A 24,346-nucleotide genomic window follows, 5' to 3' on the forward strand; every position below is an offset into this window, starting at 1 on the left:
ACTATAGGATAGAAATTTTTTGACAAAATGTCATGTGACCTCGATGACCTTTAGCCTAAAATATATGTTTATGTCAATAAATAAGTAACCACAAGTGCAATGTCCTTTCTATTTAGTAGGATTGGAGACCATATGACAATACACGCTTTACCTTTTTCATTATGCACATATCTAATTGTAGGCAAGCGAAGGGAGCTGGAGGTCTGAGTTTTGGCATATAGGGATTAATTAGCAATACATTTTTTTTTCAAAATGTCACGTTACCTCGATGACCTTTCACCTTGATTATATATATATATATATATATATATATATATATATATATATATATATATATATATATATATATATATATATATATATATATATATATATATATATGCATAACCAAGTAACAACAAGTTCTATACCCTTCAATTGGATAGGATATTAGACTTTAAGATGTCACATCTTGTACCTCATTTATTATGTGCATATGTATTTCTTGGCTGGCCAATACAGCTATAGGTCTGATCTTTTTTCCCAATTTAGACATGCCTCATGTGTTTCAAATTGGGAACAACGACATAGACCTATGTGCCCATAGATCACAACATATACACTGCAATGATACTTCTTAATGACCACATTTCACTGCCCCATCAAGACTAATACTCCTATTACAAGTGGGGACTATGTCATTGTCAATGACTTGTGTCTAAAGATTCGAAGTAAATGATTGCTTCAGCGGCCAGGTGGTTGTCACACATTTTACGACAACAATTAAGACACTTGCTACACTATTGAGAACACTTGTTATCACTTATCCCTTGACTATTAAATTAGAAATGTGTGCATTTAACTTTATTGTTAACAGAGTCAAATCCAAGGGGAAGAGACTGACAAAAAAGTTCTAAATAGAATTGGGTGACTAAACATGTGCAAATAACCTACGCAAAGTATGTCCCCTCAACAGCCTACAATACGAGCAAAAGAAAGAGCCACGAAATTGTACAACAATTAAGGTGAAAACAACAACAAGAAAAATATTTTAAATTCAAGTTTATGTAGGTTAAGTAATATTTTAAAATCAATGATATAACAACGGAAGGAATTTAGCAGATTTATTAAATTTACATTGGATATTAATGTCACAAACATGTTGTATTCGTAATAATTTTTTTATATTTCCATGTCAGCTAATTGATAATTTACATTTCTAAAGCATTCCAAACTAGGCACATCAAATAAGAAGATTTGATCTAAGATAAGGAAAGTGCCATGTCTTAAAGTTATATAACAGGGTAAAGACACTTTGCATTTTCGGGTCAGCGTATTTTACAATTTGCGTATTGAATAAGCTTGACAGATTTTCATATAAAATTTGAAGGACTCGACCAAAAAGTAACTATACTTATTTTGTGAAATAGTGACTCAAACAAAGCAGTAAAAACATTTAGAGTTTCATTTAAGTGAATGACATTTTTGTCTACATAATGATTTTCCTATTTAATCTATAGTCAATATTGTTTGCAGATATGCTTACAACAATTTCAAACAGTTTCAATTTCAAACATATTGCATGGCTTTCATTTTCAGTGTATAGCTAATTAGGGTAACTTTCCAACTATGCGACGACTTCTTTTCAAACGCGAATTTTGCCCTGAAGTTTTGTACTTTTACCCAGGTATTATATATCACCTAAAAGATATTTCTATGAATTTTGTCGTTTAATTAAGAAAGTTAATAGGTAGTGAATTTTTAAGAAGATTTTAGTGAAAGTGTAAATAAAGTTGATATACTGAGGTAAAAAAACGTTTAAGTCAGGGCGGAAGGGTGGCTTTTGTTTAGGTGTCAAAGAGTAATTGCACTTTATAATACTAGCTACAAAAAGTGTCTCAGAATTTTAAACCAGATATGAGCTGAAAATGCTCACGTGTTTCATTATATATTGCAGTTATGTGTAAATTTTAACCTTTGTCACATGTTTGCAACTTCATTGAAAGTATTATGATCAACATAATGAACAATAATCACCGCCGATTAAGGTAGATAAATACCAAATCGTTCATTTTTCTGTCAAATTTTCAAAATTCTCTGAGAATACGCCTTTAAGTAATACCCAGAATTGAGATGTGTCGCCAGTTCAAGACAAGGAATGGTTTCCGTGTAAGTCACGATTTTTACAAATAAATACAAATGCACGTGGCTATCCCGGTTAAATCGGGGAGCTTTTGTAAACATTGTGGACACATTTGCATTGCTATTTGCATAATCCCCCTTGAGTGACACAACGGTGCGTGGCACTAGCTAATTTACAAAGTGACATGCTGTGACTTCTGTAAACAATAAACCGTAATTAAATGTTTGTCGAAGCCTAGTCCAATAAACAAGTATTCGTACAGTTCCAGACATAGTCTACACCAGACAGCAAGTCATTTTTCTTAGTGTGGTCAAGACATCGTGTCAACGACGATTTCTCAGCAGTGCGACGTTTTATCACTCTTTGCTTAGGGTTGGTCGGAGCCTGCACACGCCGCTTTACGGTGGTTGACGTCTTTTCGCAATATTAGATAAACAATTACACAGTGTTCATTCTGGGATTTAAAACCAACGGGCCACTGTTGGCCTCAACTCCTGTCCCAAGGGGGCCATTTTAGAAAATCGGGGGCCATCATCATCACACATGTAAAAACCTTGAATTTTCCGCAGAAAATACTATAGTCTATCAAGTCAAGAACAGGGGAATACTGGAGATCGGGCCCCGTAACCAACCAAGCCTACTGCAAAGTTGTCCCTTGTACGTACGCAACAGGCCCAACAATGGCAACAGCAAACCGTTTGGTTTGATTCAATTATTTACGTAACTTATGTGATGAATTACTGATATGTCGGACTTGAACAACTGTACAAATTGCTAAGGACTGTGATTTTGACTGTGGAAAGGATCATGATCAAAGCTTAGCGCACCGGTAGGATTTCTCCGAGAGTGGCCCTCGATTTGCACGCATCGACAATTAGGCTACTCATACACTGATATAGCACGAGACTGTAACTCGTACGACCTAAATAAAGTGATGGATACATCAACTTTTAAAACATAACTCGTATGTATTAGCATGGAGGTATTAGGTATGGTATTAGCAAATTTACGATCATTGGTTCTGGCCAAAGGGTTTTACACAGCGGTGTTGTTCTATGCAAAGAAGGCCACTCTGGAAAACGAGATGTGTTCGACCTAAAATGTGTTGCTCTTCAAAACGATCATGGACGTTTTCCTTGCAGTGTTCAACGTTTCGTTTGTATGGACGGTAGACGTTGCAAACGCTTCAATTTAAGGGACTGCCCGATCATCCTGGGTTCATCAACTATACCGGCGTTAAAAATCCGAGTGTCGACTAGCTTTCCACCTTTACGCAGCGGCCAGTGCCGTTGTTTTATATTAATCGGCCGTGCCACATGCGTACGGCTCCAATACACCATTGCCCCTACATCAGTCCTTTCTACCCAGCTTCCTATGTACCACCATATATGCTGTAGTGGGTATTGAATTACAAAGGTTGATAGGTAACTGAATCGTTCATATAATGTTGCGCCCTTAGTAGCGCATCAAACGTAGAAATGAGGGCCATTCGAGAATTTATTGCGCAATGGCGCGTCCTAGAATTAACTTTGCAATTAGTGCGATAGTACGCTATCAAGTCTACGGTTCTGCAATAGCGTGTGAGAGGAGTGTGATCTGGGAACGCAAACAAGCTTCTCTACATATGAATTTAGGACAAGCCCGCTATCAGTAATGACTGCTGACGTCATTGTTTTTCCCACTGAAGCCATTCGCTGTGGTGATGTGTCGACACGCAAGGTTCCAAAAATTGGTAGTTTTCCGCGATTTATTTTATTTTCCTTGGACTTTTTCTCTGAACAACTGTCATTCCCGGCCGACATCATCACTTGGTACAAAGTATGCCCGTGTTGAGGCTCTTACACGTTTAATTATCAAATGCCGTAGCGTAGAAGTATCGAAACATGTTTTTTGCGGTTTTCTCGAATTCAATGACTGAATGAAGTACCCTTCTTTGGCACCTCGTCAATTCGCGCTCACAAACACTAGCTGCTTGAAATTCACACCGTCCATTGGAAACATACTGAACTCAAAATCCTTGTCTGGGATTTCCTTTATATGCCTTTTTTTATGCGCTCTTAAAGGTGTTGGACGAAGGTGCTTTTCAAGGAATTTTAACTTGATTATCACGCCATGTAATTTGAATGGAGCCTCCGAGAATAAATCGCAGACACCGTTTTGAAGAATATTGTCAAGGCTTGTCAATGAAGAAATTCCAACCGGAAATCTTGCAGCGTGTTCGCATAAGGCCGGGAAAACCGGTTTTTGGAAGGTTCAGCAAAACGCTTGTCACGTGACTCTTATGCAAATAATGACCGTGCACTGTGCTTGGTCGGATAGCTCTATATCAGAAAATGTATACTTTATTGGGGTTTGGGACGTGTTCAATTCAGAAAAAAATAGAAATCTGAAAGTGCCTAAAAGGTATTTATCATCCTTAAAGAGGCACTCCCATTTGGTAACATTTTTAAAACACATTTTTTTAATGCCAACGGTCGATATTTGACGTGGCGACTGCGCGCGGATCGCGAGATATCGATAAAAACATGTCATTTCCCGAGCGTATTTTTCACATCCCGAAGTTTTACGATCGTTTCTGATTATGACGCGAAATCCACCGAAGGTTTGTTGTTGTGCTGATTGACGATATTCTAGGGAGTCCATAATAAGTTCGAACGACGCAATTTTACCTCCCACTGCGAAGACTCTATATACAGCATTATGCCTTTACCACAGGTCAGTTTTTTGAAAACATCTACTAAGCTTTGTCGTTGTCATTATTCTAAACTAGTTGTATTATATTTTTAACCAATACCACATAAACATAAGTTTTTACGTGTTAAATATTAGCCGCCTCCGATGACTACATTTTGTCGTCTGCCACACAGTAGGTGTGGTTCGCCGCGCGCGTGGTATGCGTCTATGCATACCACGCGGTGGCCGCTATGTATCAACCGCACGTAACTGGGCTAGTCACCTATGCGAATTCTGGTGGAATCAGCAAAAATTGTTTTTCGTTTTATCACCAAGTCAGTAAGACTCAGCTTTCTCCCACGGGGCATGACCGATCACCGAGGCAAGTGGTACTGTGGCGTACAGCAGCATCAGTGTAGACTCGTACTCCATAGCTTAGTTGACAATGGCCCCAGTGCCGAACGTTCGATGTTCGGAAGCTGAATTTAGGTGGGCCACCGGAATTCAAACTTTTACTTTTTTGAAGACATGTTTTTATCGATATCTCGCGATCCGCGCGCAGTCGCCACGTCAAATATCGACCGTTGGCACTAAAAAAATGTGTTTTAAAAATGTTACCAAATGGGAGTGCCACTTTAAATCTAACAGGTAATGAAGTATACAAATATGTTATTAGCTGAAACAAAAATATTAAAGTTCTTTCACTGCTGTCATGCTATTCTTTGTATAGCAAGTGTAATTACCGTTGGCCGAGTCCTTCAAGCCATATATGCCGAGCTGTGAAAGCTCATTAGACATGCAAATTATAAATTAGCTGACATGAAAATGTGAAATGACTTTTCATATTGTTTTAACATGGTATAATCATCAATGTACATAGCCTGTTTTGCTATCTTTGACCACGTAAATCCCAGTATATATCCCTAATAAGCAAAGTTCATTAAATATGCAAATCACTAAAACTGCTCAATGATTTTCAATAATGTTGTATCATGGTATCTGCAATATATGTAGCAGTTTTGACAACTTTGGTCAAGTTGATTCAGATATATATCTCTAATTAGAAAAGTTCATTAAATATGCAAATTAGGAATTGGCTGAAGAGAAAATGCTTAATGACTTTCAATAATATTGTATTATAGTATCTTTTATGTACATAGCAAGTTTCATCAATTTTGATCGAGTCAATTCAGATAAATATTCTTAACTATGAAAATTCATTTAATATACAGATTAGGAATTGGCTGAAGTACAAATGCCTTTTGATTTTCAATAATGTTATATCACAGTATCTTTGATGTATATAGCAAGTTTCAACAACTACAATCAAGTTAATTCAGATATATATCCCTAATTGGGAAAGTTTATTAAATATGCAAATTCGGAATTTGCTGAAGTAAAAATGTTTAATGACTTTCAAAAATATTGTATCAAAGTAGCTTCAATACATGTAGCAAGTTTCATCAACTTTGGTCCAGTCAATTCAAATATATATCCCTAATTAGCAAAGTTTATTAAATATGCAAATTAGGAATTGGCTGCGGTTAAAATGCTTAATGACTTTCAATAATGTTAAATCATAGTATCTTTAATATACATACCAAGTTTTGTCGATTTTGATCGAGTCAAATCAGACATATATCCCTAATTACGAAAACTCATTAAATATGTAAATTAGCAACTCTCTTTCATGTCACCCCTTAGTGGTCCCAACTGCTGATACATCTTGGTGTGATCAACATTTGTAGCAAATCTCATCAATTTGTGTTTAGTCGTTTTTAATGTATATGTTTTTTTCTTAAATCATTTATTATGCAAATCAGCAAAAAGTATGCAAGCTACACCCACCAAAAACTAATCAGTTCTTGCCATTTGCTAATTGAATATGTACCAGACATTGCTGCGACATATGCTCACGTGTGTAAACACGTGAGCAAAAAACGGCCTTAGCGTTTTCACAGTGATAAAACAAAGTTTATCAACCGATCAGTCTCACAATGCCGCCCAATTAAAGGAGAAGTTCACCAAGGATGATTTTTACATATGTTCTAGCTTTGTGGGCATTTGACCCGGAAAAGCTATTTTCGCCATTTATAACTTGTGCGATTTTTTACAAAAACCGATAAAAATAGTACAAAAAGTTGCCCCTGTAATTTGAATCACGGGATAAAATTTTTTTTATTTTATTTTTTTTTATTTAATCTCGAACCAACAGGTTGCCCCAATAACAGGTTCGTTTGAAAATAAAAATATAATACAAAAACGAAAAGTATATAACAGTTACAACGTAAACAAACAGACAGGAGAATTCACGTAAGAAAAAACCAAAAAACAGCGAAAATAGATACACAGAAATACATCCAGATAAAAGTAATTATTCAGAAAAAAGGATCTTACATAATCCATGACGAAAATTACTGAAGTTATTAAAAATATCTAAATTTTGCTTGTTACAGATAGAATTAAAATATGTCTGAGATCGTGATAAAAATGAGTGTTTCAAGATATTCGTACGTGCTGACACTGGTCTAAAAAGAACAGCACGACGCAATGTAAAAGCAGGAACGTTAAAATGAATCTGTGCAAGAACATCTGGTACACTATAAACTGAGTGAAGGATTTTATAAAGAAAAAGAATGTCCTAAAATTTTCACCTGTTCTCCAATGTGGGAAGGCGAAATTCATAACATAAGTTACTATACAGAGCCCTTGAGTAAGCCATCGATGAACGGAAACAAAGATACTTGATAAGTTTTATTTAGACTCTTTCTAATTTCTTTATTAAATATAATTTATTAAATTTAATTGATGAGGGGACCAGATGGGTGAGCAGTATTCAACGTGGCTTCTGACGTAGGAGACATACAATGTTTTTAAAACTTTGATGCTATTAAAATATTTACAAGAACGCTTGATAAATCCAAGCATTTTAAAAGCCTTTGAAACAACATTAGTCCAGTCAATCTAAGCCAAAAAAGGGGTCAACCTAGGACTAATTGCAACAGAAATTATTTCTTCACCATGCATTTTGGAAAGGTCCTAGAAATAACATACTAAAAGTATAATAAAATCTAAGGGGTGCAACAGTGCCTAATTTGCATAAATGTAAAGGGGGCTCATGGGTATAAAATTGTCGCTGATAGATGGTTTCTACTTAAAATATGTGGCTAAACATGATTTTGATACAGGTTTTTTGGCTTATTTGCCTCCTTTTTGGTCTAGGCAATGTTGTTGAAAATATTTTGTCGTCATAGAAATATTCCTCATTTGCATAAATCCAATATGGCCGCCACAACACTTCACTTTTCTTAGTTTTTCTCTAATTAATAACTATTTTTAAGCTACTACTGACAGCAATAGAATAATTTTTTCACATTGTATTTTAGACAAGTCCTAAAATAACATACTAAAGCCTAGTACTATCTAGAAATGTAAACAACGCCTAATTTGCATATATGTAAAAAGATATGGTTACAAACTAGGTGCTGATAGAATGTTTCTGCTAAAAATAATTGGCTAAACATGATATGTTATGCAGGTTTTTGGCTTATTAACCTTGTTTTTGATTTAGGTAATGTTGATGGAAATATCTAGTCGTCATAGAAATATTCCTCATTTGCATAAATCCAATATGGCCGCCACAACCTTCACTTTTCTTTGTATTTTTCCCAATTAATAACTATTTTTATGCTACTTCTGACAGCAATAGAATTATTTATCCACTGTGTATTTAAGAGAAGTCCTAGAATGACATACTAAAAGCCTTGTACAATCTAGAAATGTAAACAATGCCTAATTTGCATATATGTAAAAAGATTATGGTTACAAACTAGGTGCTGATAGAATGTTGCTACTAAAAATATTCGGCTAAACATGATATATGCGGGTTTTGGGCTTATTTGCCTTGTTTTTGGTTCAGCAATGTTGATTAAAATATTCATCGTCATAGAAATATTCCTCATTTGCATAAATCCAATATGGCCGCCACAACACTTCGCTTTTCTTTGTATGTCCCTAATTAATAACTATATAAGCTACTTCTGACAGCAATAGAATTAATTTTTCTTTGTGTATTTTAGAGACATACTAAAAGTCCAATACAATCTAAGAGGTATAACATTGCCTAATTTGTATAGATATAAACGGATAATGGGAGCAATACATTCACTGATAAAAGAAATATGCATATTGAATTGAGAAAAATGCGACATTATGTTCAAGTAATGTATGCATTTATCTTAATTTTTGTCCAGGCAATATTTTTGAATACATTTTATCGCCCGAGAAATATTCCTAATTTGCCTAAATCAAGTATGGCTGCCACTGCATTTCACTTAAAAATTATATTTAATCTACACAACAAGTAGTTTTTGTTTCCACTCTGTATTGAATGTATAGAATGACAAACAAAATGACTATTAAGAGGGGAGACAGTGCATAATTTGAATAAATATAAAACTTAGAAAAGGGAACAAAATCGTTGCTGTTAATAGATTTCTTAAAAATATATTCAGCAAATTGATATTTAATTCAAGCAATTTGATTATTTAATGTACTTTTTGTGTTTGTAGGCAATGCATAAAATCATTTAAGATTCCTCATTTTACATAACTGCAATGTGCCCCTCCTACCACTTTACTTTTCCCTTTTTTGACCCATAGTATAAATGACTATATATAATGTTAAAAAACAACGAAGATCATGAGACCTAAATTTTAGTAGGGTCATGGAAGTTACATATCGCAAGTTTAAAGGCCTGTGTTGGCACCAGATTTTCTCATCAGAAAATGTACCCACCAGATTACAATTTAAATGGAAAACAAAAGGCTATTACACATCATTCATTCTCTTACAGACTAGAACAAAGGCGATCCCAGGGATCGCGAAAAGTGCATTTAATGAAGTTGTGCATAAGACAGGAAATTTACCCAAATGCTAAATGGGTCATAGATGCTATACAAACCTGGTGCTGATAATCTATTTAAGAAAGTGATTTAAGAGATAAGCTGACATTGCAATGACTATGTAACATCATTTTTGTTTTTAGTTCAGGGAATGTTTTCAAATATATCTTAGAGTGATAAAAAAATTCTTATTTGCATTTGTCCAATAAGTCAACCATGTCACTTCCTTTTTCTGATTGGAACATGAATTATTTCTTCACCTTAAATACTTAAAAGGTCCAAGAAAGGTATATTCAAAGTCTAATATAATCTACATTGTGCAAAGGGCTAATTTTAAAAGATTTTATACGAAATGTCTACACTGTATTAAATGTAATAATTGAATTTTGAAATGTTTGACAATATCGTAAAGAGAGATTGGAAGTTTTTACTAACATTGCTAAATATATTTTACCTAATTTTGAGCGATTCCTCGTGTGCATAAATCCTATATGATGACCATTAAAATATTTTTCTTTAATTTTTCAAATTGACGTCAACTTATTTTAATTAATTATATTATCAGTAAAATGAGAAGTTACATTAAGAGACACTACTTGTTTAAGTTATTTAATACTTTAAATTCTTCCTATCGAAAGATGTCCATTTTATAACTTGAATGAACATTTTGCTCAGTACAAAGAAATTGACATGGTTATTTATTTTCTGTGTATTTTACTCATTGTAATGATTATATTCTAATAGGGCCTACAGAATTAAAAGTCCTGTAAAAATAAACAATGATTGATTCGTATAGTTCATTTCAATTATCTAGAGAATTTGCATAATGTCAATAACATTGGGAACTTACTGGGAGATTCGGATTTTCTTAATGCATACCAAAATGCTTGGCCAAATAACCAACACTTTGTACTAAGCAAGGCTGAAGAAAATTTATGTTTCAGCTCTATTTTCTTTTATTTTCACCCTTACACGTATTACCAATATAGATTAAGTGTTGGTAAAATGTAATTAAAGACCAGCTTGTGTAGTCACTGGTAAATGAGATACATTTTGACTGTGTGCAACTTGCTGTTCATGCCACATACAGAAATTTATGATAATAATGATAAATAAATTATAATGATCATGATGATATAGAGGTACAATTGTTATACTATACTGCCAATTATCATGAAATATGGATAAGGAAAGCTGTTCCTTTATCAGCTGAAAGGCATTACAATAATCAAAGGACACGTACTGCATTTCTCAAAATTTTGAAATTTCTTGAAGACAACAATTGAAAATTAATATAAAGTCATATAATGGACTGAAGAGAGAGATTTCCTGTTTAATCTTACCGTACACAGCCATAGCATTTGAGGAAAAACTGAAAAAAATCTGTTGACTGAATAATCTAAATCACTGGTAAAAGCAAATCTAGATACTTTTCATAACGTTACATGGTCTAGCTGCTCTTTCTAATTTTCATGACCGTGAAACAAGAAAACCAAAATGTGAAGGGATTTGCATCACAGAAGCTGCCGTTAACGAGTTTATCAATTAGGATATCAAATTTTGACATCAAATTATCATAAAATTGGTTATCCTGTATTTTGAACCTTATGGAAGTCTCACCTCAGATTGGCCAGAGTCTCAATTCCTTTTCATGAGTGATCGATCTTATTGGTAATAATACAAAAGTCTAATAATCTGCAAATGGGAAGTCCATTACACAACAGGCCCATGAGTGATACTTGCACATCTAAGATCTGATATGATACGCAGTACAATTATATCATCCTATGCTTCACATCTTTTCATTGAGTTGCCCTTCCCCATACTTATGGGTTCTACAATGAACTGCAGCAGCATGAATAACCCCGGAAGAAAGCAAAATCTAGACTTTCTGTTGTCAACGAAAGGATTCTGGCTGTAAACAAATGAACCACCTAGAGGAAGATGTAAACAGAGAGGAAGAGGAAGAAATTTTGATATGATAATGACCATCATAATAATTGTCATCACCACTACCATCATGGTGATTCAAATGATGTTCGTATTTATACTAATGATAGTTTAATAATGAGAAAGATGATTCACAGGCACAACTGTTAAGTGTGGTGAACCATTTATTAGTAACTGAATATTTCCATCGTCATTGAAGATAGTGACCAAAAGCATAAAATATTCCTCAAAAATTTTAAATCGAACATGTTGTAGGAGAAAATGACTGAAAATGACAATTGATGTCAAATTATTGAACACGTCCAATGATTTTTTATGAATAACCTTATCGTCGTAAAAGAAAGAAGAATATCCAAAGAAAGAATTCTGATTCCTTTTATTTAAACAGTAATGCTCTGAAACTCTTCTCTTTATTCATTGCATTTCTGAATAACCAGAAAATGTCAATGGAAGCTATTGTAGGCTTATTGTATTCAGAAGACCGTTTGTGTCAATTATGCAAATTAGGCCTTTTGTATTAAAATAATTAGCATGCAAATTAGGTCAACCTCATTTGTTTTAGGTAATTCTTGCAAAACCTTAACAATTTCATAGAGAAAAAAATTGTTTAAATATGAGCTTAAACATTCATTTTGTCTGAAATAGTGGAAAAACTGCAAATATATGCAAATACGTAATTGCATAATCTTTATTGTTCAAGACATTTAGAAAATAACTTGTTGAACCTTACTAAATTGTGTTTCAATGAAAAAAGTCACTTGAATTCAGTTTAGATGCCCAAAATGTGAGTATAGCAGTCATTTTAAAGGCAATATATAGCTAATTTGAATATATGCAAATTTCACCAATTTGCACCCCTTATATTTTCCTATACTTTTAATATGTCATTAGTGAGACCTTTCCAAAGGTCATGATGAAGAAATAATTTCTGTTGCAATTAGTCCTAGGTTAAACCCTAAATTGACTGGACTACATGGTTAATGTGCATACTCCAGTTAACTTTACTTGTTAAAAATACACCAAGGTCTTTTACAAAGTTGGTGCGAGTCAAGATAGTTTGCTTAGCACATCTGTAAGGAAATATTTTGACTTTTTTTTCAAAGTGAATGAAATACATGAACATTTTTTAACATTTAATGACAACTTCCATTTGCTCGTCCACTTCACAACCTGGTTGATATCTTGTTGTACTTTAATGCAATCGGACATATCAGTAATGGCCATAAATAACTCCAACTTGGAGCTTACATCATGTGATATGGAAGGGACCATCTTCGAACGTGTATGGCCCCCACTTTGTCCACTCACAGTAACACAGTAGTAAACAGTAACACACAATCTGACAGTTGACAGTTTATTATAAGTGATTCATCGTTTATGCAACGATACTTGGAATAAACAAAAGTTATGTAAATTCGCACAGCCTGGTTCGAGCATTGGTGAGTAGACAATGCCATACCCATGGAAAGATGGCCCCTTCCATATCACATGATGCAAGCTCCAAGCTTGGAGCTTTTTTCCCATGATTCAAATTACATAGGCAACTTCCTGTACTATTTCTATCGGTTTTTGTAAAAAATCGCGCGAGTTATAAATGGCGAAAATAGCTTTTCCGGGGTAAGTGACCACAAAGCTAGCACATATGTAAAAATCATCCTTGGTGAACTTCCCCTTTAAGCAGCGATAACTCGATACCAAAGATCTTAATTCAAAACTGAGACATAGTTTTAGAGATAACGTTCCAAACTAATATCTGTGATAATATGAGGTTATTACGAAAATACCGCAAATGATGCACGAGGACATTGGCACAGCGTATCGCCCGACGCGAAGCGGAGGGCGATGCGCGGCGACAATGCACAGTAAGTGGGGCTACCCACAATTCCCCTTGATTTGTTCACTCAGACATTTTTTGCTAAAGGCTTTTTCAATTTTATCAGTTTCTTAACAATTTTTAACTTACAATTTAAGTTCAGGATTATTTGTTAAAACTATGTTCAAAAATTATTGATTATGTTTAAAATTCAAGAGTAAATTGAATGAGAAGTCGATGTTTGGAGGTGCTAAAAATTGCACACTTGTCAAGATAAAGTTATCAGCAACTAAGATGGTCTCATCATACCACCTGTCAGACATGCAAATTTCCTTTGTTATGAACATTAAAACAAAATCAATACCCTTTCTTTTGCCAACACAGATGCAACTTATTCCATTAGTTTCCTTGAAAATATTGTGTATGGCTGTCAAAAATTTATGTCGACAAAATTACAAAATTGCTATCTCCTCCGCGGAAAAGGGGTTGATCTTCTCATTATTCACAGTGAGAAATCAGAAAATTATGATGATCAGAACTATGTTGCCAGAATTTTGAAATATGGACCGAGTTGTTCTGTGTGCAGAAGAATTTGCTGCAGTTCAGTGAGTGATCTCCGTGTGTACAGATCATGGAGAATTGTGGGTAGCCTTGTTTACTTTTCAATATCCGAGTGCATCCTTTGCGGTATTTTCGTAATAACCTTATTATTATACATCTTACATTCGTGACTGGGGCATCAAATTGTCAGAATAATGACCGTTTTCGTGCAATGTCAACAATTTTTCTTCCGATTTATAGCGCAAGTTTGCGCTATCTCGGACGCGCTTCTGCAAGTTCTGGATATTGTGTGTGTGCACTACACACGTACGTACAGAGCGCGCGTGAGACATGTTCTGGCACTCGTCCAGTGAGTCCCTTGAAACCGTTCAACAGTGAACGCACAGATACAGCGGCAGGGAATGGGGGCCTGGATACCGTACGTGTTACGAAACGGGCGTTCCGTACTGCGTTTTAGCGCACGCAAAATTATATTGTTCTCGATGGTAGATGTATAATAATCTGTTATACCACAGGCGACCCAGACAGTATTAATAAGCTATTATTGAGTTTTTCTCAGTTTTCTCTAACAGTTCCTCTCCTTTCCTTCATGCTCTGACTGATCGTAGTAAATAAAATAAATGAATAGATAGTCTAACCTAGCCTCTTGACTCTTTATTCATTTTACACCCCATTACAAGGACGTTTATCTCTCAAATACACTTCTTGTATTTAATTAGTCAACACAACTAATCATGCTAATCCGTGGACTTATCAGGGATTTTATGGGTTGGCCAACATCACGAAAGATAGGAAAGGTTACTAAAACGGAAGGTAAGAAGCTCTCCTGAAATGTTTCCAGATATTACCAAATTACGGCCAGTCATGACCATTTATCCAACATTTACTGCAGCCAATGTATTTCGATGGCCGAGGAGAGCCAGCTACTCTAATTTCAAACGTTTAAATGGTCACGAACAGTGCAAACCCTGCCAGTGCCTTGCGTGCAGTTCATGGCATGAGGACGTCCGTAAAGCAGGAAGTCGGAAGTTGAAACCTTTGACCTTTAAGTTGTTTATATGTGGGCAAACTTGTAAACATATTTCCCAGGGACAAGTCTGATTTTGACTGGGGTCAAAGTTCGTGTTGTTAAGCGTGGTTCTCTCAATCGGGTGGTGTTGCTAAGGTTTTGTCTGCCATTCAGTTTAGCTGTGCGTTCTCGATAATTTTGCTGTATTTTTTCTCAGAAACATGGGAAATTCGTTTAAGTTTTAAGAAACATTAATTTCTCTATGAGAGGAATATTCTAGCTCGTTGTATCCTCGAATTAAATCGGCCGATTTTCTTTAATACAGTTATTTATGTGGTTTTGAGAAATCTTTGGGCGGCGTCAGATAACACGTAGAATGAGACAACAACAACATTTCGTTCGTGTAAGGAAATCATATAGCAAGTACTTCTTGCGCTGGTGCAAACTCTACGAAATATTATGATATCAAAGATGTTTGCAATGATAGTTTACAAGGTTTCCTGTCTAAATTGGCGGAAATCATCAAGAATATCTAAAAATATACTACACGTAATTATGACTACATTTTGTATGTGTAGAGGTGTTGTTTTCCGTTCCGAACGTCTGTTCTACACGTATGCGACGTCTGGTTATCAAGTGACAAAGACGCTACCCGTACTGATGATAGAATGTAATTACGTGTAACTAAAGTTCTCTATAACGATATGTTTCCGGCAGAAATGGAGATAATAGCGAGTAAATGGGAATGACGGTGACTGGTTTAAAAACATTACAGTTCAGGCAAAAATTCTCACAGATCATCATCGGTGATGTCCGTTTGTGTTTCGAAGTTGCGAGGTCACCGCTCATGTGAATTTAGTGACTGGCTGCACTTAGCCTCGTCCATCGCTAGTACGCCAGAAAAAGAATGGTCTGCGAGTAGTCATGTCAGGAAAAAAAACTTTGGTTTGGTGATTTTTGAGCGGATTTCTAGTCGTAGTAGGCCCGAAATAACCAAGCTGTCGATGAGTGCTGGCAATTGCAATTTGGGTGGAAACTTTTCGAAATATCGACGAACAAAGCTGCGACAGGCGTGCTGTCAGGCAGATCATGGACGTTCCCATGGCTGTTGTGGCGGGATTAAAAACGTAAAAGTTGAAACCAGCCATAAAAGGCAGAAATCCCGCCCGAAAACACCACAGCTATGGACCCACAGCTAGCCTAACAGTACAAACGAAGTTTTATAACCCATGCGCCCCTTTTTTTCGAGAAGTGTACGCAAACAGTGTAAGGCGCCATCGAAAATCGATGAGTTCCTTACACTAGTAGCGACCATGGAGCTAGTAACTAGCTCCATGTAGCGACCAACTCTCTTTTATTAGGCGAACAAGGTAACCGGTGCGATTAACTCCATGACGCCGTGGAGTCATTCTAGTCATGAGCTTGGTTGCTAACGTATATCAGAAAAAAACCGACATTTGACGTCAAAGGCCTGTTGCTGGTACGTACTTTGAGACAGAAAAAAAGATATGTTAACCGCAGATATGGAGTTAATAGCAGGCTATGCAGAGAAATGAAGGTGACTGGTTTAAAAAAATCAGTGATGGCAAAAATTCTCCAGTATGTGCTGCTGCAAAAATTCTCCAGTATGTGCTGCTCCAGTATGTGCTGCTGTGTCACCATTGTGCATTGAATCACGACACGGTCTGTAAATTGTACTTGGCATATACACTCCCAGAAAACGATGACGTGAGACATATATCTACATAATTTTGTTGAAAAACTCATAAAACGGCCACCACGGCGATCTTTTTCTGCTTGGTCGGTCGATACTTTCCGTTGGCATTTGTTACATTGAGCAGGGCCATGTGTGCTTAGTTATGTTAGAATTTGGTGCTTGGCAATATAAAGCATGCGCGTTTCCAGCGTTCCTTTCGATCTAACTTCCCGTTTGTTTTTGAATAATGAGCAGTCTTTGTTTGCGCATATCATGAATATATAAGCGTCCACTAGGTTTACGGACGTCCTCGGCACATGTTTCCCAAGATCTTCATACCTTCTCCTTTTTCGTTTACGTCTCTATCTTTCGCGATGTTGACTAACCCTTGAGAAGTCCATGGATTAGCATAATTAGTTGTGTTGACTAATTAATTACAAGATGTGTATATGAGAGACAAACGTCCTTGTAATGGGTGTAAAATGAATAAAGAGGCTAGGTTAAGTTATATAACCGCTTATTTTATTTACTCCGATCAGTCAGAGCATGAAGACACAGTCCCTATATCCATAGATTGACTGTGATGAAGAAAGGAAGAGGAACTGATGAGAAAAAAATGAGAAAAACTCAATAATAAGCTTATTAATAGTGTCTGGGTCGCCTGTGGTGATACTTTCGTCGACGCGTTCTTGAGTTAAACTCTTTTGAGCGGTGGGGCCATGTGACAAAATGGCGAGCTCAGAAAAAGGCGATTAAGTAAATTGTTCCGATAGTTTCCCTCTTGAATGGCCATAAAAAATTTTACTCGACAGACAAAACACCATAACAAGTTAATAAAATCAACTGTTCAACTCAAACAGTATTCACTTACTGAAATAAGTGTCAACGGTTAAAATAAGGCTAAAGGGTGATTTTCAGGAGCGATTCTTTACTTTCAAAGCAAAATTTACTGTGGTCGATGACAAATATACTTATGGAGTGCCCGGAAGGGATTGCATATAATATGTTAACCGATTAGCGGTAGGGTATGCACTGCGTTTAAGCTTGAAAAATTGGAAACGTTTGTGTGACGCTATTTGTGAGATGCACACACAGGGGAATAATAAGTTGATTTCGCTTGTGTCCACACTAACAAAATTAAGTCTCTGTTTTGATGTTTAAAGCCTGGATCGAAAAGGCTCAGGATTGGGATTAACTATGGGTTAAGAAGATTATGAGGTGTTTCTGTTTTTTGTTCTACTTTGAAATTGCAATCGTTATATGAATATGTTGCTAGATATTGGATTAGGTCCGCATCTGGTTTTAAGCCGGATAAATGTGCTAAGTTCAAAATATTCATATGGCCAAGCATACAGCTTTGAATCAAGATGGTTGACACGAACGATATAGATAGTATGATATATCATACTATCGTACTGCCTGTTATTGTCAACAACTTCTTTGCAATTCAATTTCATTGTCTTTATCTTTTGGTGGCACTGATCAGCTGTTTCGCCCGCCCAGACTGTGATAAGTAGATCTCTTCGTCAGACCAATAATTGCCACGAGATGTAGTGCACTGTCGGACAGGAATGACGAAAGGTTATTGAATGCTGGTTGTTGGTTTATATATTTTACAATTACCTGTCGCGTGGGAGCGTTTTAATACGGTGTAATATTATGTCATCATTTGATCTTGGAAGGAGTAAATAACCGAGAAAGATTCTGATCAAGCGATCCCGATCATGATTGATATAGTCAATTGAATATTGGTTGACAATTAACATAACAAAAATACCTGCATTGTTCGTACATACAGCTTTGCAATGTCTGTGATCATTAAGGTAAAAAAAGAACATCTATGCTATGATTAAGAGAGCTGTTTTTTCACGCGCCTTGAAAACCTATTAATACTACTCAACAACAAGCGTTTCTTAGACTATCACAATAGTTTGCCTTCGCTCTTTACAAAATGTATGTAGTGAAGACCGTTTCTGGAATAATTTTGGCTGACATGAATCAATTGCCAGTTAGCGGCAACAAAGTTAAAAGACTAAATTAAGAAAACTTGAATATAGAGTCAGGAACGTCATATCCTCTAGGCCACTTTTGTAGTCAAGCGATGTCCCTACATTTGCGTGTCATCGGTATTGTTACAAATGCTCTCATCGGACGACAAATCATCGAGCAGCGGCGCTAAAGTTTTGTGTAGTATGATCCTTTATCTGACATTCGCAGGCTCTCCGTCAAACTTTGGCTACCGGCGTGGTTGTTGTGGGCTTTAATTAGCTTAATCCCTTGTAAATCAATACTTATTGGAAGTCTCAAAATGCAAGAGCGTGCATCTGTTCCTCTTGTAAATTTTTATCGCGAAAACTTGCTTAGGAAAATAAGCACACATTATAAAGTACCCTACTGTTCTCGCAAAGGATCGATCTCCGTTAAACATAAACATTCGCGATTCGTCTCGTCACATTCTTTATCAGAAAAGCAATTGCAAAATGAAATGTCCTTTATTAAATCCCTGTCTATATTGATTCGATTTTCATACATACCTATTTAAAATAGGTAAGTGTGATCATCAGAATAAGAAATTATGAGTTACCTGGCGTTAGAAAATTACAAAAAGTGACAAAAAGAAAATGGAAGATGTATCAGTTCACTTTTACGTGCCATTTTGACTTCTCCTACGGATCGCTTAGCTCGAACGCATTATTTACACGTTGAAATTTCTATTTCTTGTCAAAAATAGAAATATATGTCTGTAGATGCTTCGGTATCCTCTACATCCATTTCTTGGCCATCAAAGATTATCTCTCGGAAAGAATGAATAATCGACCAGGTGAGTGTTTAAGTCATATGTATTGTATTAATATCATTAGATCCCTGCAACTAGATATATTGAACCAATCAAAACAATGTTGCTGAACACATAATCATTCATGTTGGACTTCTGTAAATGCAAGTCTGAAGTTGGCGTCATGTACACAGGAAAATGTACGAAATGCACATTACTCGCCAATTTATTTGATCTTATTCAATTTATGAAGCAAACACTGCTGTAAATTTGGATCTATAGAATTCATGATATGTTTATAGGTGATTATGGCTTTGCAATAATCATGGTTAACGCGAGAAATAGGCGCTGAGACAACAACTTTCAGTGATCCGTGCAGGCCACACACACTCTTTCGCCGTATCACTCACTATATTTACCCGAAACGTAGCTAAAACAATATGCGTGCTCCCTTCCCTCATTCATTGATATCTGATCTACTTGCATCATACCCTTGTGAGTCATCATCCACTCGCATGTTTGCCGCTCAATGCCCCAATCATTCTAGCTTCTACTACCTACTCATCGACGCTCATTTGGGGACTCACAACGTGTTCAATTTGGGTGTTATCCTTGTTCAATTAGGGGTACGCTAATGCGGTTACCGCACGCTGTTCCACACTGATAATCAAATACATATACGGAAAACACCCGACTAAATGTCTGCCATCTTGCAACCTGCTAGAAGCGCCTTATGAGGTGGCTCTGCGTGGCGGGGCTGTGTGTTACCGGCATTATATGAGACCGTATTGCGCCAGTAACGCTCGGCCGTGCCACGCACAGCTACTTATGAGGCAGCGAGAGGCTTCCATGTCTACATCAATGTCGACAGTAAAGGGAACTCTATTGTAGACCCATCTTCTTGCTCGTTGACGGAAAATTTCAGAGCTTTGGCGCCCCATTCTTAGCTACATAATCTCCTCGCGTCATACCCTTGTGAGTCATCACCCATTCGCATATTTGCAACTCTGCATGTTCCCATCACTTTAGCTTCTACCACGTTGGGGCGGGGTTCTGTCACGGGCTCAAGTGGGTGCTAGGTAGCATGTTAATTGATGTGCTGTTAGATCCTGTCCACGCTGAGACGCATTGGCAATACGTGCACCCCCTTGTAACATGCTGCCCTCTCCCTGAGTCCATTCAAATCTGCGAGTGGCCCAAGGGAAAAGGTTGTGACGACGCCGGGATGTGCCATCGCCCCTGGATTTCGGCCAAACCTTTGTCTCCGTGTCGTTTCTTTGCGTTAATTCGAATTAATGAAGATTATTCTATATGCTCGTCCAATACATTATTAGCAGGATCTCTTTCTGTTACAGGTATCGACAATACATTTTTGCTGATAGCAAGGCGATGGGCATGGGAAGACTGTTGTGATTCCACTACATTTGTCAACCACCAGTTTGCTATTGAATTACAAAAGTGTGGATTTTGCGTCCTATCGACGGTACTTGAGGCTACTGACAAAGAAGAGCAAGATGCAAAGACGAATAACATTACTTTAATTTTACCCAAACCTAAATCCAAGTCGTACAAAATAGAAAAGAATGATTGGCTAATGTTTCCTGGGAGGTATTTCAGAGATTTAAAAAAATATAGGAATGTGTCATTCATAGTTGGTCATGTGAATGAAATGGGCTACGACACAATCGAGGAGGCTTGTTTAATAAGAGAGAGGTATTGCAAGCAAGCGAAACTAGTCACATTTATTCATCATATACCAGTCGAAAAAGGGTTTGGATGTGAAAAGGTGATAGGAGAAAGAGACATATTACAGTTTGCAAAAAAGTCAAACTTAGTTGCTGTTGTAGGGAGAAATGTACATTGCTATTTTTTGTCACCGCTAGGAGATGGAATATTCCTATATTTGCCTGCGCCGGATGAAAGATATCATAGCTTAAATGTATCACAACCGCCTGTCGACGCTCAAATTGAAATCCTAACCATGGTGAATTCCTCTAACCAAAGCACGTTGCAGTATCGTAATATTATAGCGCAAGCTATGGGTAACGTAGCATCGTCCTTTGCAACGCTTCTGAAAATTTCGCCAATACTAAAACCTTGCCATGTAAGTAAGAAACATATTGGCAGATTTCAGAAAGATTTGCTCCATATTAATGAACATCTCATTATAGACGAGTTATCATATGACGGTAAAATGGAACATTTAATTGATGCATATAAGCGAAGTGCTCTTCTCATTGACACAAGTAGGGACGTATTTTCTTTACGGGTCTCAATGCTATCGCCGCAGGACTACCGGTGCTTTTCGATGCAAATTCTAGCATTGCGAAGTTTCTAAGGTCAGATCGGTTCTTTGATTTATACTGCGAGGATATCTTGGTTCCAGTAGCAGTCAGTAGGTCACCCGAAATTGATGCCCAAAAATGGGCCGAGTATGTCCTAAAGAGTTTAAGGCACAAGGATGAGACATACAAACGTGCGTTTGAATTGAAAGAGGGATTACAAAATTCAATTCAAAATGGTTCTATAAATGAATCTCACAAAAATATACTTGATTTGCTGAAAGATGTTAGCTGTGACAATCATTCAAACTAGCAGCCGAATTACACGTTCCTGTTTTCAATACAAGACTGGAAGTTATTATTATTGTCTCAGTCGAAATTAAGATGATTGTTGTTAAATGTGTAGCTACGCGCGATATCATTATCTTCGCAGATCCAATTAGATAAAGAAACATAGTTATCAGTTATATTCCCTGAAATTAACTTTGAAGAGAAGCTAGTTGTTGTATCTCTGTCAAAACATCGTGATGAAACAGTAGCCAGAGCGCATTTTAAAGAAGGAAATGCACGACCTGCTGTGCTAAAACAGCCGGACTGAGCAAAACAACAACAACAACAACAACAAACAAACAAACAAACAAACAAACAAACCAACAAACAAACAAACAAACAAACAAATAAAAAAAAAATAAACTCTGTTCAAAAGTTTCATATGTACGGTAAATCCGGGTAGGACACGGGAAAAAGGTGATTCAAGATTAAAGTAATTCAAGAACAACAACATATTGATTTGCTTGCAACTGAACAGCATATTTTACGAATAAATATATATCAGGCCATACATCAAAATTTACTGCATTGAATTTCCTCAGCCCTCCCAACAGCATGTTGGTATTAATTTCATACAGTTGTATGTTGTAAGTTTGATACGCACGGCATGCTATTTATATTTGTATTTGCATTATTCGTTTAATGTATATCATGATAAATGTGTATTTGTTACATATCAAAACGAAGATATCAGTCATCAGACATCTGGCGTATATTTGTCATATTTAGTTTTACTTGTCCTGAAATTTGATAACCATGCCATTCTGATTTTTAGCTTATTACCATATTGAAGGAATTCATATAATGACGCCGTATATCAATTAGGAATGCATTGAATGTGATTGCCTTCTAAGGTACATTTGCCATGACTAGTTTTCATTGATAATCATTACTAAACCATTCAATAGTTGATTTTTCATTTTCATGAATTCTGTAATAAGACGATATGTCTAAAACGAATGTACTGAATTTAATTGCAGTGATGCATGTCATATCTATTTAACTTGCAAATTATGATCTTCTTTAATCAAGACAAATATTAAAGTTGCATGTACTGTATTTGACAATGATTGACAAGTTAACGTGATCGAATCCTTCTGTATGATTGGTAAAGATTGCATGCGGTGAATCAAAATTTCGAATTGATCGGATTAATGAATGCGAATGTCAGTACCCTGTACACATTTGCAAATATCGAGGGTGATGGGCCGTTTCATTCAATGAAAGTAATCCCGAAAAAATTATCGTGACTGCACAATATCTTTGCAATCTTTGACAGTAATTATGATTCGCCAACGTCAAACAAAAAGTAAGAACACAGTTCATGTGATAATATATAATACTATGGAAATATTTCTGTTTGACGTAATCGTAAAAGTGTGTATTTCGCAGAGCCAACTTTGATCCGAAGGCGAGAATTCCACGGCATTGTATATTAGTTTTAATCTTGTGTATAGGATAAACATACTTTTATGAATACATGTATTGCATTTTTAATTTTGAAAAATGTTTCTGGTGCATTCCTATTGATACAATGTATCGAATTAAATTTATTCAAAATGTTTGATTTTTAATACTAGTACATCGACAATGTATTCTGTATGGCAGCTCTACACAGTTAATCAGAGAAACCACATGCACGACCTTGGCGTAAAAGTGGCGAATGTGGTGGCTTAGTTTCTTATGTTGCAATCATAGACTGTCTCTGCCAGCTGGATTGCTTGCAAAAGTACTAGAACCCGCTGTTTCAAGAGTTCACATTTTGTTATTTATGCCTTTAAAGGGAAACGTAAATCCCCACATTTCAATATCACCAAGGCGGCAGTACGAATATTCACCACGTTATTATTGTTCTGAGACATTTGTACCAGGTGACTTTTTCAGAATTTTGCCCACCTGCAGTGCATAGACACAAGTTTTGATTGCAACTGACGATCAAAATATTACTTGTCACTTATCAGGCAATATTTTAAAATGATTCAACTGTTTTGTACCGTTTTCATTTGGTGCATGAAATTTAATAATTCCAGTTGCCTTTTTTTAAGTAGTGTCTATAATCATACGGGAATTTGCTGCTTTAAAACATCATATTTTCTGAAGTTCTCTACATCTAATGATTACCCGACTGTAATTTTGCTCATTTTGCTAGTTTTTGTCTAGGTAACCATTTTGACATGACAGGTACATTTAAATGCTATAATTTAGCCGATTACGAATAAAGCTGCTCTGT

The 24,346-nt window shown here is 36.2% G+C and overlaps 1 long non-coding RNA gene across 1 annotated transcript in view; it reads left to right on the top strand.

Annotated features, from left to right (window-relative positions):
- The window catches only part of LOC139129428 (uncharacterized), a 50,164-nt gene extending 29,061 nt beyond the window's left edge, over nucleotides 1-21,103 (top strand). The window contains exons 4-5 of the long non-coding RNA XR_011551572.1: nucleotides 19,460-19,549; nucleotides 20,860-21,103. This is a non-coding gene — a long non-coding RNA (uncharacterized lncRNA). The remainder of the gene's footprint in view (nucleotides 1-19,459; nucleotides 19,550-20,859) is intronic.
- The last annotated feature ends 3,243 nt before the right edge of the window (nucleotides 21,104-24,346 follow it).

The sequence above is a fragment of the Ptychodera flava genome, chromosome 3 (assembly GCF_041260155.1).
Source record: "Ptychodera flava strain L36383 chromosome 3, AS_Pfla_20210202, whole genome shotgun sequence".
Lineage (NCBI taxonomy): Eukaryota > Metazoa > Hemichordata > Enteropneusta > Ptychoderidae > Ptychodera > Ptychodera flava.